We start from the raw sequence: 14,402 nt of genomic DNA, 5'->3' as shown, positions 1-14,402 counted from the left end.
GAGATCGATAATTACGTATACAAAGGTCGCGTATTATTAACGAGGTGGTTCCGTTTTCTCGTTAAACAAACCCCCGTTTTATCATAGCCAATATTTCCATGTGGCTCTTAGGGGACGCGTACGTGCGTAGACTCAATTACCCAAAGTGTGTGTGCCTGGTTGTGTCCGAGGAGACTTGACGGGAGCGGAAAGAGGCGGGCTGAAAGGAGCGCGGTAATACATCGTGTCCGAAGCAACTGGAAGGATGTACGAGTTCGTTTGGGGCAACGAAGTCCGCAGAGGCTCCGGTAAAGGTTGGCACGGTAAAAAATTCAGAGGGTGAATAAATCAAGGAGCGTCGCAGCAGCAAGTAGCGAAGCGGTAGAAAGCGGAGAAGCGGTAGCAGCCCCGTGCACGGAGACCGATCTAGCGACGAAAGTGCGGCCGACGCGCCACGATCTCGACGATCCTCTTCTTTTGTACATACTTTATGGCGAATAATGCGTGAAAAGGGACGGGGCCGGCCCTCGCGCGTCTCGTTTCACCCTGGACATTCCCACGTATAACGTTCCAACGTAATCCTCTGATCCGTCCTTAGACGCACGATGATTTAGGGCGCCCCTTGCACTCGCACGTTGCTTGTCTTCTATTACAGAAATACGATTAGCCACGCTAGCATATGTATATCAGAGCATTGTCGTGTATTCAACCTATCCTGTATCTCGTTATTCTTCGCTCGAACGATGCTCGGTCGTTTTTCATTCGGTCCTCCATCGTCGAGTTATTCGCTGAATAAAGGACATTAATCGTAACTCAACGCGTAACGTTTGCGCATTGAAGCCACTACGATTCTCGACTGAGTGTTCGAGGCGTTTCGAAACGCGTATCTTTCGTTGGTATTAATCTACGGTTCAGAATACGTAGCTTGTGGGGTGGGAACAGGGAGGCGGAGGGGTAAAGAGATCGGTAATTACAGGACGCTATGAAGTAATGTCCGATACCTTTTACGCTACTATCTATTTGCGAGAAAAAGGATTAAGAGGCCGGACAAGAAGGATTGAGAAGTTGAGTGGGTGGGAGGGATGCCAGAGACTGGGAGAAAGGTAGGGGAGGAGTGGAAAAGTGAGAAAGAGAAGAAGACACGAGAGGGAGGAACGTATCTATATAGTAGGTATAGATCGTACCGTATCGTTGAGTAAGTTGGAAACGGAGGGTAGGACGCTCGGGGGGATGGTGGCTCATCTTGTAATGGACTCAGAAGACAGGCGAGTCGGCTAATGGACCCCTGCTCTTCCAGAAAAGCTCTCAGTATCTGTGCCACACGAGCATCGATGCCATCGGGCTGCGTCCTTCCAAAATCCGCAACGCGTATCGGTAGCGTGCTGCTGTTTCTCCGCGATTCTGTACGGCAGATACGGCTCGAGCAGCGTTTTTCTAGATCGATGTATTCTATCCGGGTCCGCGCGACGTGTATCGCCTGATAGACGAAAAACTGACCGGTTGTTTGCCGAGTTCACGCTCAAAAAAATATTTGACGTTACGCGGAGGATAACTGGGTATCTACGTGCTTGGATAACGGGAAATAGCGGGTCGGAGCGTGTAGGAACTCGCATTGGATGACCAACGATGCGAACTCTCGTTGCACAAATATTTTCTCGCGGAGACGCAAAACGGCGAGAATATTTAAGAGGATGCACGTTCTTTCGAAACAACGAACGGCGCACGATATCGTTCACAGGCCCTGTGAAACGTTTAACCTGGTAAACGCGCGCGTAACTTCTCTTCGAGCCACGAGAACAAGTCGTTCGGGAGTAATTAACGAATTATTGAGAACGAACAGTTGACTGGAATGAAAATATATTCGATTCGCGTGCGTTGGCTCGCGTGTCACAGGGGATGGAATCTTAGAGGTAGACGAATGGAACTCACCTCGCAGACAGACAGCAGAGGGAGAGAGAATTCCGAGGAAAAGGGAATTGTGGAGAAGGAAAGCGAGCCAGAGGTAGTCGTTCTACTCTCATCTACTCCCACCGAGTCGCACCGTCTTTCTTTTTATCCTTCGCCAGTCGTCCTTTCCCGGTCCACTCTTGAGAGTAACGTCTACCTTCGTTGATGGGCAACGCCACTTGAGCGGCACTAACACACGGTCCCGGACACACTCTACGTAGCTGTCCGGCCGATGTCCGATACATCAGGTCCATGCATAATAAATCCACAGGAGCGGAGCGTGCGGAGCGCAAACACGCGCGCTGCCTTTACCCGTATTGGACGAGCGGATGTTCGGCGGAACAGAGACAGGAGGATGCACTTCGAGTCGAGTGGGAACTTTGAAGACGGGGCACGGGACGTTTCTCCGCGCGCGTGTTTGTCCTCTTGCTCATCGAGAAAGCCTTCGCCCGGATATCAATATCCAGGCTCCGTTGGCGTTAGCGGGTAAACTTGCCCATCAAATTTTTGCCAGTTCGCTTGCCGTGCCCGGCGGGGAAATTGCACGTGAAAATCGGACAATTGGTATTTTCGAGTACTTACCTATCTCTCTCGAACGAACGTCGAATTTTCTAACGAGAAACTTCGAGTCTGGTATGCTGAAAAACAAATACGCAATTATCGTTACGGACTCGTTAACGGGAACGGACGTTGAATTGCGTTCCCTGTTTCGGAGCAACATCCTGGCAATTATGGGGGAACGAAGGGGTGTATCGCGTGACTACGGGAAATTTAGGTTTTATCGAAGAAAAGCTCGATCGAATTTAGAAGTTGGAACCGGTGTGCGGGGCTCTCTTAATTAACGAACGCTAAATAAATCCGTTTCGGGGCGAAACTCGAATGGGTCGGGCACACGGGGGTATGCGGGTGGCAGCCGTAGAATTTATTTCGGCATCGACACGGAACGTTTCTTCGGGAGACAAGGCAGTTCTCGCTGGTCTGGTTAGGCGAGAGAGCGAGTTAGCTAGCTAGCTAGCCGAGTGCCGTTTAGTTTAATACACGTAACGCTACTCTCCGACTGCTTTTTCTCCCAAATACTCTACTTCCAACCGGTTCGAAGTAGTATAAGTCGTGGACAAAGTAGACGGCGTACAGAAAACCTCCATTAAAGTCCCTAGAAGTGATTAGTACCTTTCCCATCTTCCCCCTCTCCTCTCTGTTTTCTCTATCCCGATCTTTCTCCTTTCCCCGTTCTTCCGTTCGTTACTTCCCCGCTACTATCTCCGTATACCTCCTCGTATCTCTATTCCTTCAAATCTTTCATCTATTCCACCTTCTAACTAGCCACGATAGCGGTTCGTCTTTCGGAAACGCTCCGCGCGTTTCGAACATTCGTAATGGACGCGAGAAGCCGGACTCTGACTGCTCGAAAACGAGACACCACGGTATATTCCCCGTGCGTATTTTGCTCGCTTGTAAAAAATCCATTCTCACTGGTTTCGGTAGTCGCCCTCGACGCAAAGTCGTTTTTAAGCGGGAGAAGCAACACGGACTCGAGTCGACGAGATTTTCGTTCAGCGGAGGCCTAGCTGCGTTGGCGACCGCGAGTTAAAAGCACAGACAGCCAGGCCTGCCGCAACATTCTAGGAAATTAAATTCAACATAGATAGTTTCGTTCCTGATTGCAGATGAAACCTGGCAATCGCCCCAATTTCATTTCGTTCTTGCGAGAAATAGAGGGAAAGGGAACGGTGGTACGTGTGTACGTGTACATGCGGTATCGATGACGGTGATGCCGGTAAAGGGGGAGGGAGGGGACGGGCAGTCGAAAAAAGGGTGGATGCGGATTGTAAACCGACGCGTCGAAATCCCGATTCGAAAAATAGAGCGCCGCGTTTCCCGTGAACCGGAAACTTGGCGGACGTTAAATTTAGCCGCGCACCGATCGGGAACGTTCGGGAGAGGGTTAGATGGGATGGGTGAGCCGGTGGGCGGGAAAGCGGGTGGGTAAATCGAGGACGGAACGGAGAAAAGTATAACGTCGAATCGAACAAGTTTCAGAGAAATGTCATTTCGCGGGAGTATGTAATCCACTCTTCTCCCTGATTTAATCAGAGACCAGTCATAAATCAGCTGGTAATTAAAAGAGACCATCGTCGATAGCGGTAGTAAACATGGCCTAATCCATTTCGCAGGGTAGCTCATAGGTGTGGATAGTATGGGAGTGGAAAAAAGGTCGTAGCCTTTCTAATTTAATCTGGCGAATGATTCCGTGATTCTCGGAGCCGGCGGCAACCCTTTCATTACTTACGTCCCCACCCTAACTCACGAGGTACCCTCGCGCGCCACGGCAGCTCCCGAGCCTCTGTTCCTCGCTTTGCCCCGCGGACACCCCCAAGAACCGGCGCAGAACACTAAATCAGCGACCAGTGTAATTTTTGTAATGGGAGGTGTGGCCTCGTAGGGGTGGTAGACGCGTCTCCCACTGGGAGAACCGGACATATAGTAGGGATGCCATCCCTGCGTTCGCCTCGCGTCGAGGAATGGTAGGGTTTCGTAGGGGTGATTTTAGGGGTGGAATTCTACGATGCGAGCACGCCGCTTCGGTGGTTAATCCTCCGTTGCTATTTCTCGACTTCGGTTCCGATCCACCACACAATCTTCCCTCTCTATCTCTCTCTCTCTCTCTCTCTCTCTCTCTCTTTCTTTCGCTTCACCATCACTCTCTTTCTGCACCCCTGTTATCGTTCTCTTTTTCTTTAGCCTGTATGCTTAGTTCTGTATGCGCACACTTCCATCAGCGATACAAAGCGATTCCTTCGTTGGTTTATCCTTGAAAGAACGGTAATTAGAGACTTCTGTTCCTACGAGCGATACCCGCGTGGTTATTAAATCGCGCATCATAGAAACGTTTCCACCAAGGTTTCTCTTTTGCAGGTCCAACGACCCGCATCTATCGACTTCGTTATTCCGGCCTTTAATTAGCGTACATCAAATATGCAAGTCAAATGTCGAATCGTCGATCGACCTTTTAAAAAAAGACCTCCGTTATGATCCGCTTATTTTTCTTCTCTTTTCCAATCAAATCCGCGCACTCGACTCGTGGCAACATATTCCGAACCGATATGACTCTGGCGCTTTGATCGTCGTCTTAATCGGCTTGAAATGCGGACCCTGCTCCTCGTTGCTGAGAATTTCGCTCGAGTAGCAGTTAAACTGCGCGGCGGCGTAAATGGTTCGATGATAGGCGGCCGCGGAGTGGGGCAGCGAGTGCGGGTTGCGTTTGATGGCGGGTGCAAATACGGGTTTCGGCTCGCGCGAGTTCCTCGGGTTTGGATACGGGTGCGATGACGGTCGAGTCCGACTGATGCGGAGTGGGGAGATCGTCAGTGGCGGGGAAGGTGGTAACAGCGGCGTAGGGGTGGAAATTTAATACACGGGTGGGGGTAGAAGCACGAGAGTGGGGCGGCTGGAGGGGCGAGCGGCGGTAGAAGTGGGGATTTATCACTTTCGGTGGCGTGCCGCGGTCGCACGCGGTGCTCGGTAGTTTACAACTGACCGCCGAGCGGGCGGTTTCGTGACTCTTGTCGTTCGCTTCTAGATCCTCCGTTTATCGTGTTTAAAGGACGCGGGATGTCTCGTTCCGTGGTAGAATAAACAGGATCGCGATCACGATCGAAAACATCTTCGAAGAACCGTATATTCGAGCGAATTCCATACCTTGAAATAAATGTTTCTATGTTTCATGAAGAGGCGAATGATAAATAGTGAACGTTGTTCTGTGCAGCTGGTGTAGTGTCACGTGACGGAGGGAATCTGGAGAACCGTGCTCGGCACAAGGTACTCGTGGAAACTGGCTCGAGATTCGAACTCTGTTAGGTAAGTCTCCGAATATTTTAATAAATTATTGTTATACGTTGTACGATGTTAATTTCTAGTGACACTTGATGCACTAGTATTTCTTCTCTCTCTTGTGGCTTTTTGTTTTTAATGTAATCGCTAATTGGAGTGATAAAAACGAAACGCCAGAGAGGAATTGGAAATGCGGTGTGTAATTCAAATTTCACTAGTTCCACTCGGCCAGTCCAGTCCGGCCGCGATCACACGTTCAATTTAACAGGGGCTTCCGGTGAAAACCGCATTTGCCCTTTCCATAGTGGTGCGATTAACGTGCGCGCGCTCGCGCTTGTTCCCGCTCAATCCGCGTCGTTCGAAAATTGTTATAAAATTCCGCGTAATCCGCTTTGCATGCGAATGGTGGGAAATGAAAAAAACGGTTGAGAGACAAATGAAAGATGAAAATTACACGCTGCCACGATATTGCGCGTTAGACCGGTGAATAGTTGGCTATTATCGATATTTTTTTTTGCCCTGATGCGTGTGCTTCACCATGATGTTTAGTCATCGACGCTGTCTTGGTTCAAGAGCACTAGTCCTTGTCGCCGGTAGCATCGAACGTAATGCGTTCGTATGGTTGCCGTTAGCAATACCGATTCCTTAGAAGCGAGTTTAATCTGCATCCCGTCAAATGCTGACACATTGCTACGCTTACTTTCTCAGCGTAAGGTGGCGCTCGATTACAGTTGACTCGCGGCAACGGGAGACTTTTTTCAACCAACGACCGGAATTACCGTGCGAGTCGCGACGTTTCGACGCGTTCATAACACAATACCCCTGTTATTACGGATGGGACACCGGTCGTTCGGTTTAATTGACTTCGACACGTCTCGCAACCGATGTTTATCCTCCTCACATATCCCAACTGTAGACAAAAAATTTCATTCATGAGAATACTATTTGCGACTTAAGCTCAATCATGTACAATTGATCTTGAAATTAGAATCTCGCGATGTAATTACTTTCACAAGTAAAATTAACGCGTTTTCTTTTATCTTATACTTAATATACGCTTACTCAATCATCCATGCTGGAAGTTACGTAATCGAATCTCTTATCTATCTATTTCCACTCTATATCTTCCGTTGGTCTTTGTCCCTCTTCCAGAACGCTCGGCCACGATCCATTGCCACCGGATATCTAAGGGGCTGTCCGTTGGCCGTCCCGACCGGGCAGAGACGCGAGGGTATCCGGTCGTTTGAATTTCAATAATTGGCGCCAGTTTTAGTAGCGGCGGCGGTCTCGTTAGTCGCCCTCCCGAACGGAGTGACTTAATTATTTCGTTTGAAGTCCGCGGTAGACGAACGAGGAGGAGAAGGGAGGCCAGGGGGCTGTCAGAGGTTGTGAGGCGGAGGCGGAGGTAAAGGAGGCATTCGGGTGATGCACAGTCAGGCTCCAATCGTCTGTGTGTACGTATACGTTCGAAGACGTTGCCCCGATCCCCACACAACTCACAAATAAATTGAGAAAACTGGAGCGAGGGAGACAGTCGTGCGAGGCAAACGTTTATTTTACACCGACAAATTGGTGCAGCTAATTAGCTCCGGCTAAAAGCAGAAGTATGACCGTGACGCCACGCCTCGTGTCGCGCCGCATCGATGTTGTTGCTGCTGTAGCACCAACAGCAGCCACGGCGCGATTGTATGTAACAACGTTTCATCGTTGCAGCCTAGAGACGTGGCACGATTCACAGCAATTGTCTCTTGCTTCGTGTTTTCGTTCCTTTTGTACACCGCTCGCATTGAATCTGAAGCGTTTCTGTACCGGTGCTTACGCACCGAACCACAATAATGCAGCAATTAACGCTCTTTCGATTCTTTTCTTTTTTCCTCTCCTATTCCCGTTCTTTTTCCTTCCCCCCGCTCCCGCCCCGTTCGTTACGTGTTGAACACGATCGAATGTTGTTTTTGCAAAAGCAACCGAACATCTTCAAGGGCGATCTCCTCCGATCGTTTCGTGACAACGTGATGCGTTTTCGCAGGAGATATTTGTCGGCGATACCAAGGAAATTATAGGGGACCGTCAGTTGCGATATAATTTAATAATGCCGGCCACGCGTAATGTCTTTCGACACGCGTCAGCGATAATTCCGAGGCGAATGTCCAATAAAAAGCCACTTTGCCCGATCGAAATATCAAATGTAATCCTCTTAAGTCGGGTGCACCGGTCGAACGTGTATCTCCGGGACTGACCATCGTACGCTATCCTTTCCTCTTCTATCGTCTCTCGCTTCCTCTCCCTCTCTCTTTATCGTTCAAACATTTCTGTCTCTCTCTTACTAGTTCCGAGGGAACGTCCGCTCTCACCGTCCTCGTTCCACCCACGCGATTCACCGCGAACTTCTAAGTTAACTTCTAACCCCACACCCTTTTCCCTCGCTCCCCATTCCTATCCAGAGGCGTTGCTTTTACGGCGATTGAAGCTTCCCGTGGGTCCTTGGGCACTCCGCCAGGTGGCAGTGCCGCGTCCTTCTGGGCGTCGGCCCCCGATATTCCATTTACAAGATTTTTTAGACAAAGCTCGAGTATTTCTCCGCAATCCGCATGATTTCTTGCTTCATCGTTTCTCAAGAATCTTCTAGGGAGGCGAACCGCCTCCGCGACCGGTCGAATTTTCCGCCTGCCACCTCACGTTCGCTACGGGTAGAGTGGGGGCGGTCTGTTGCCGCACGCGAACGCGAATATAATTAACTGAAACTTTAATTCGTTCTGTTCTCCAACCGGCCGTTTGAAATCCGATAAAGTAATCGATGGATTACGCGAATTTCGACAACATTGATCGATACTCGAGAGATCGTTGCGATGAACGGTGATGATTTCCGGTGACGATTCGCGTCCTCGAAGTTCGATCGAACGTAAAGCCAGGACGTAACGCGCGATGGATCCGATCCACACGGACAGAACGGTAACAAAACGGAGGTGGAATGGGATACAACGGTGCGGAATAGAAGGAAGAGAGCGGTCGGTGGCAACGCGCAATATCGCTGTGTTCCCCTGATCATTAAAGAACCATTTGCAGTTGCACCGATGCCGACCGACGTTGAATAATTAACCGGCCACCGACTAAAATCGATTCATTAATTAATAAAGCGGCTACGCTCGCTTCTACTAATAACGCCAGTCCACAATTGAATAGAGATCGCGTTCATTAACTGTCCGTGTACTATTAGCAGCGGTTGCGGTACATTACGAACGAATCGAATCAACTAACCAGAATGATCGAGTTTACCAGGCCGATAAACAATTTTTCTGCTTCTGCCTTGGTTCTCTCTCAGGGTTTACCATCCGATCGTACGCGATCGTCATCGCGCGACGCGTATAAAATCTACATCTCTGTAACGCTTGACGTCGTTCCGATTCGCGGCATAGACGAGCATCTGTGTCCTAAACCGCAAACAACGACGGTTTGTTTCGTGTCAACGGGTTAAAAAGACTTTGTTCCCATTGTTAAACGTTTCTCTCCCGCATCGCCTCGACACGGCTGTTCGCTATCGGTCGTCGCGCGGCTCTACCGTCTCTCTTCGTGCCGCGAATTTTCTTCCCCCTTCCCCGATTCCTTCCTCGACTGATCTCGAACACAAACGAACAAGGAAGAAAGTTCCATCCTCTTGCTCGACTCTCTGGTACTTGCTCTACCTATCTCTGTGTTTGTCCGTCCTTGTTTCTTTCTATCCACCCTCACTCTCGATTCTTCGTACTCTCTCTCGCTTTCTGGTAGTCGTTGGTCGGGCGGTGCCGTCTATTGGCCAGGATATCTTTCGATTATCAAGACTATCCGTAGCTACCGCCTTAGCCGAACGGGCGCCGTTGTCTTCTCGGCTCTTTCAATTAATGTTTTGATTGATTTCGGACCCTTGCCCGGAGGCCGACCCTCCCCTTCCGCCTGGCTCGCGTTCGATCCTCTTCAGCGCACGATTCTTGCCTCGGCGCTGCTTCCTGCGCTCGCGTCATCGATCTTCATATTTACCTTTTAAGCTTCTATTGTCTCGCTTATACAGTTCCGCGTTATTTGTCCAGGATTATTCTTGCGGCGGATAGTAAAGTCTTTTATCGAGGATGGAGCGCGGAATATGGAATACAAGTCGAACGGTTTGCTCCTTTTGTACACGAGAAATCGGTTCGATGGCTTACTTGAAATTCTCTTCGTGTTTCGTCAACCCGTGGACACGAATCGTTCTTTCTTAATCCGTTGTTTTGTTACGTCGAATCAATCACGTGACGTGGATTTTGCTCCTGATCCAACGAAAATGAGTTATTCCTTATGTCTTATCTCGAGTCTGACTTCGATTCTTCTGCAGAGATTGTCAAATTGATCAAATTGATTCTTCGGCTAATCGTAAAAAACGCATCTATGTATAATTTCTGTCTCACGTTCACCGGGTCCCACATCAAGGTAAAGGAACGTCGGGACGCCGAGATCGAAGAGTACTATACAGTGGTAGACAAAACAAAGTTTAAAATTCCCACTTGCGTGTAAGAGCGTTGATAACATCTGCATTAGACATATTTTATCAAATCGTAACAACAATTTCTAGAATACCTATTATATTTATTCATCGACTTTGTATAATATTATAATTTCGATTTCCAAAATTATTGTTTCTCCATATTGCTTATCTTTAAACATTCTTTCATCCGCCGTTTAATAAGATTAAACTTATCCAACTTCTACAATCATCCTACACATTTGCATACGAGAGATGGGTGCCCTATGTCGCGTGATAGATTTCCAAAAGATCGAACAAAAGTTGGCCCGTGAGTTATTTAGATCAAAGAGCGAGCGATTTAAAGCGGTTCGGGAGGAGGGGATGGGATAACCGTTAGCCGCAGCTTTCTGCCCGGATTAACCGAAACTTCCGTTTCCGATTCTCGTGTACGTGCCGCATCCACGCGGAGAATGGACCCCCTGGTGCGGGTGTTTGGCAACGGGTATTCGAGAAGACGGCGACGTTGCAGACAGCGTCGGCACCGTCGACGCCACACTAGGCACTCAGCAAAGGAACCAACGAGAGATCCAGCCTCTACTCGTGCAAGACGGTCCCTCGAATCGGTGTTATACCGGTGGCTGTTTTATTGCGAGATTTGCGGCGTGGCCTCTCCGTGTAACAAGACTTACTGAGATCTTAATAGAATCTGAGACCACCCACTCTCAGCGAGTCCTGTAGCACCAAGTAACGCCGTCTTCGGCTACACAGTGCCGTAGCCTTTCTTCTCTCTTTCTATCCACAGAGTTTCCTTTTTCCGCCAGAAAGAGTCGTCGCTTCTATCTCTCTTTGGTTGGTCGGTCTTTCTTTGGCTGGAAGAGGATGGACGGAGAAGGGAGTTGACCCCGGCGCTGCATCCCTCTATCAGGAAAAGGGGTGCTTATTCTAAGCGTATATAAGAGGGGTAGGAGAATGCCCGGGGTGGGCTGTAGAGTGATTTATGAATATTGCCTACCGAGAAAAGTGTATCGCGTTCACCGCGTCGATTTTACCTCGACTCCGGAGCACTTCGAAACGCGTACGCGAACTTTCTTCCGTAACATTCTCGTCGTTCCGATTAGCGGGGGCCGACGAAATAGAAAAGGGGCGGATTTCGAGTGGTAGCTGTTTCGATCGGCACCGACCTATCGGATTCTCTTGTCGTCCCGGTGATTTCGATCGTTCGCTCGCTATCCCGGAATCTTTTCGGCGATCGTCTAATCCGATCTCAACGGTTTCACCCTCCCGTCGTTTGTACCGGATCGAAATTCGAGAGAAATTTCACGTTTCGAATAAATCACTGGTAATTGTTTAACGAAAAGATAAACATCGTGGCTGTCAACGGGAGGAATTTGAACGGTGATATTGGCTCGACGATCGCAGAGATTACGCAGACGCGATCGCTGTAAACCTTGGCGGGTGGCGCTGCGCTATTCTTCACCGTACGACGTAATTAATTTTGCGTTTTATCGCGGCATCGACTATTAATTACTGGTGGGAACGTGAGTGCGCGCGCGACCGTGCCCCATCGCGCTAAATGAATGTTCCTTCGGTCGACAATAGAGAAACCTTATTAATAAATATGTGTGGGTATCTTGGCCGCGTGGCGCGATAATGGCGATCGCGAAATTCGAAACACGCGTCTCTGTATCGTCTGGTCGGCTATTCCACCCACGCGTACGGAATATTTGGAACGGTTATTTTGTAGCGCAAATATAAACGTAGCAAAAATAAACATTGTACTGGTATGTAATCCACCCGGAGGGTTATCGAGCTCACATCTAATAATAATAATAATAACAATAATAACAGTACACACCTGTTCGAAAACGATCATTGTAATTGTTCGAGAGTATGAGGAGTGGTATTTCGGCATTTTTATTCATTTCGTGGCAATGAGAATTTTTCGTACAAGATTCTCTCGAGCTTAAAAAGATCGTTCCGGGGTGCGGGGTAAATATCTATGTAGAATAAAGAATGGTTAGCGCCCAGGGCCATCGATGATCGGTTGGCAGAAGCAATTTTATATTTTATTCCTCGATTTAAATTTATCATTTCGGATCTGGCAGGGACAAAAATAAGTTTAAATTGAATTCCGTTTTCCCCCCTATCCACGACGACAACCGCGTGCATACGCCTACCATCTCTATCCCTATATTCTTCGTATACCATCGAACAATTCTGTTTCGCTTTTCCAGCCAACCTCAAGCCTGTCGTTTCTTCGACACGTCGTCGCGAGGGCTAGCGGTGGTATTGCGCGAACCTTGTTTCTTCGAGGACGGTTTAATGGGAGCCGCGTCAGACGGGAAACGTTTCGTATTGATGCGCGTTGTACATTTTCAGCGAGCAAACGGGAAACGTGGGAAATAAACTCGGTGGGAGAAGTAACGTTCGAGGAATTCAAAGTCGACGCACGGATTATGCTATTATCTCGGTCTCGTCCTTTTACACGACTCTTTCTCTTCTCTTTCGTCTGATTCCAGTTTTATCGTCGTTTGGGATTTTTGTTTAATACAATAGAGACTGATCGAATAGCGAAACGTTGCGATGAAACAGGAGACGAAATTCCGTGGTTAAGACCGCGGCAATAATCGTTAGCGTAGTTACCAGCTAATTAGCGCGAAGCTTCGAAAATATCTGGACGCGGTGATACGACATAAAGCGAGGAAAAACGGAGTGAGTAGGAACCTCGTGGCGGAGTGTAAACGAGAGAAAGACAGAGAACAGCTAGAAGAATATTTTATAACGAGCTCTCGCTACGAAGACAGCACCAGCGGTACGGTTGCCAGCGCGTATAACGGTAAGATCGGGAGTAGATCTGTCTCCCCAGGAAGCTTGTTAGGCGTCGGCGAGCTCCGCTATCTTCTAATTGGCGATATAATGATTCTGAAGGATGGAATAGCATGGTCCTGAAGGGGCCGAGGAGCACCCTATTCCGTACCATCCCTTGTTAGGGGTGAAATTAAAATTTGGCTCTACCTACCTTCCTGCCTCTCCTCCCTTGCATCGTCAAACCTCCATCTTCCTCAGTCACTGTTCCATCAGGCACGTTCTCTCTCTTCCACTCCATTCACCTCTCGCAGCTTCGTCCTCTACTTCCTCCCTCTGTCTCCTTCTTAACTTCATCCTTTGGCTACCTGCTCTCTTCTCCCTGGTGGATTCGTTATGCGACCGCTGTGAAATGTATATGTCTTCTGATATAGCTGGAGGATTCGACCGCGAGGACGAGGCGGGGTCGTCGTTATCGTGTCGTTCGAATTTCGAGGGCCTTTCTTAGAAAGCTCGGCTGGTCGAGCACCGAACGCGATTGCGTTTGTTATCCTACTTCTCTCCTCGTTCCCTTTTCGTTCGCCACGTCCGCGTTATTTCCGCCGCACTCTCTCTTTCTCTCTCTCTCTCTCTTTTCCTCCTAGCCCTCGGGGAAACGTCGTTAAAAGATCAAGGACCGATTCGTGGCGGTCGGATCACGCGGCAAACGATCTTGTCTTCGTGCGAATTTCCCGGAAAAACGGAGCCGAGTGGAATTTCGAGATGGCGCGTCCATAATTGCGATGATTAAACGCGTCATCCCGGCACGCTGGTTAATTGGACGAGTCAGTTGGAAAGTGGCGTATCAACCGGCGATTTCATTTTATATCACCGGAAACTATGACTCGTGAAATCAACGCCGGGCCCTGTAGTTAAGCGCCAATGCTTAATTAAACGTTAATCTCGCGCACGATGGCGAACGAAAGTAGCGGTGTGTCGGGGCGGTGGTACTGGTTGGGACTAGTAAAGGGGAACGTAAGGGGAAGAGGGTGGTGTAGCCGGGGCGAAATTAAGGCTCGCCGGTTGATTCGAATTCTCCTTGAGAAATTTCCTTTCCCTGAGAACGCCCTTCGTGCGCTCTCTAGTAGTTACTAAACTGGTCGTCTCAATTAGCGAAACTTGCAGCTACGTTACCGACTTCCAATTAGTCATAGGTTGCAAACTGTATCGCGCTTACTGGAGCGAGACTAATAACTCCTAGACCATGAAATATATGCATAGATACACGATGCAAATTAGTGGTACACGGCCGGGCGGACGTTTATGAAATACTTATCTTAAGAAAAATTTCGGCTCACTCTGTGTAATCCTATCTACCTACCAGTCAAAT

At 48.9% G+C, this 14,402-nt stretch overlaps 1 protein-coding gene across 4 annotated transcripts in view; it reads left to right on the top strand.

Annotated features, from left to right (window-relative positions):
- LOC138181012 (LIM domain only protein 3) overlaps window positions 1–14,402 on the top strand; it is a 68,349-nt gene that overhangs the window by 38,654 nt on the left and 15,293 nt on the right. For 3 of the 4 annotated variants that reach the window (XM_069115462.1, XM_069115463.1, XM_069115460.1), the window contains exon 2: window positions 5,693–5,784. The gene's annotated coding sequence lies outside the window, so the exon portion shown is untranslated. Of the gene's footprint in view, window positions 1–5,447; window positions 5,785–14,402 lie in introns of those variants that run through there. The other variant, XM_069115461.1, reaches the window with a different exon arrangement.

This window comes from Bombus flavifrons, chromosome 6 (assembly GCF_040668555.2).
Source record: "Bombus flavifrons isolate JBK064 chromosome 6, iyBomFlav1_principal, whole genome shotgun sequence".
NCBI classification, from domain to species: domain Eukaryota; kingdom Metazoa; phylum Arthropoda; class Insecta; order Hymenoptera; family Apidae; genus Bombus; species Bombus flavifrons.
This window is presented reverse-complemented; position numbering and strand designations above follow the sequence as displayed.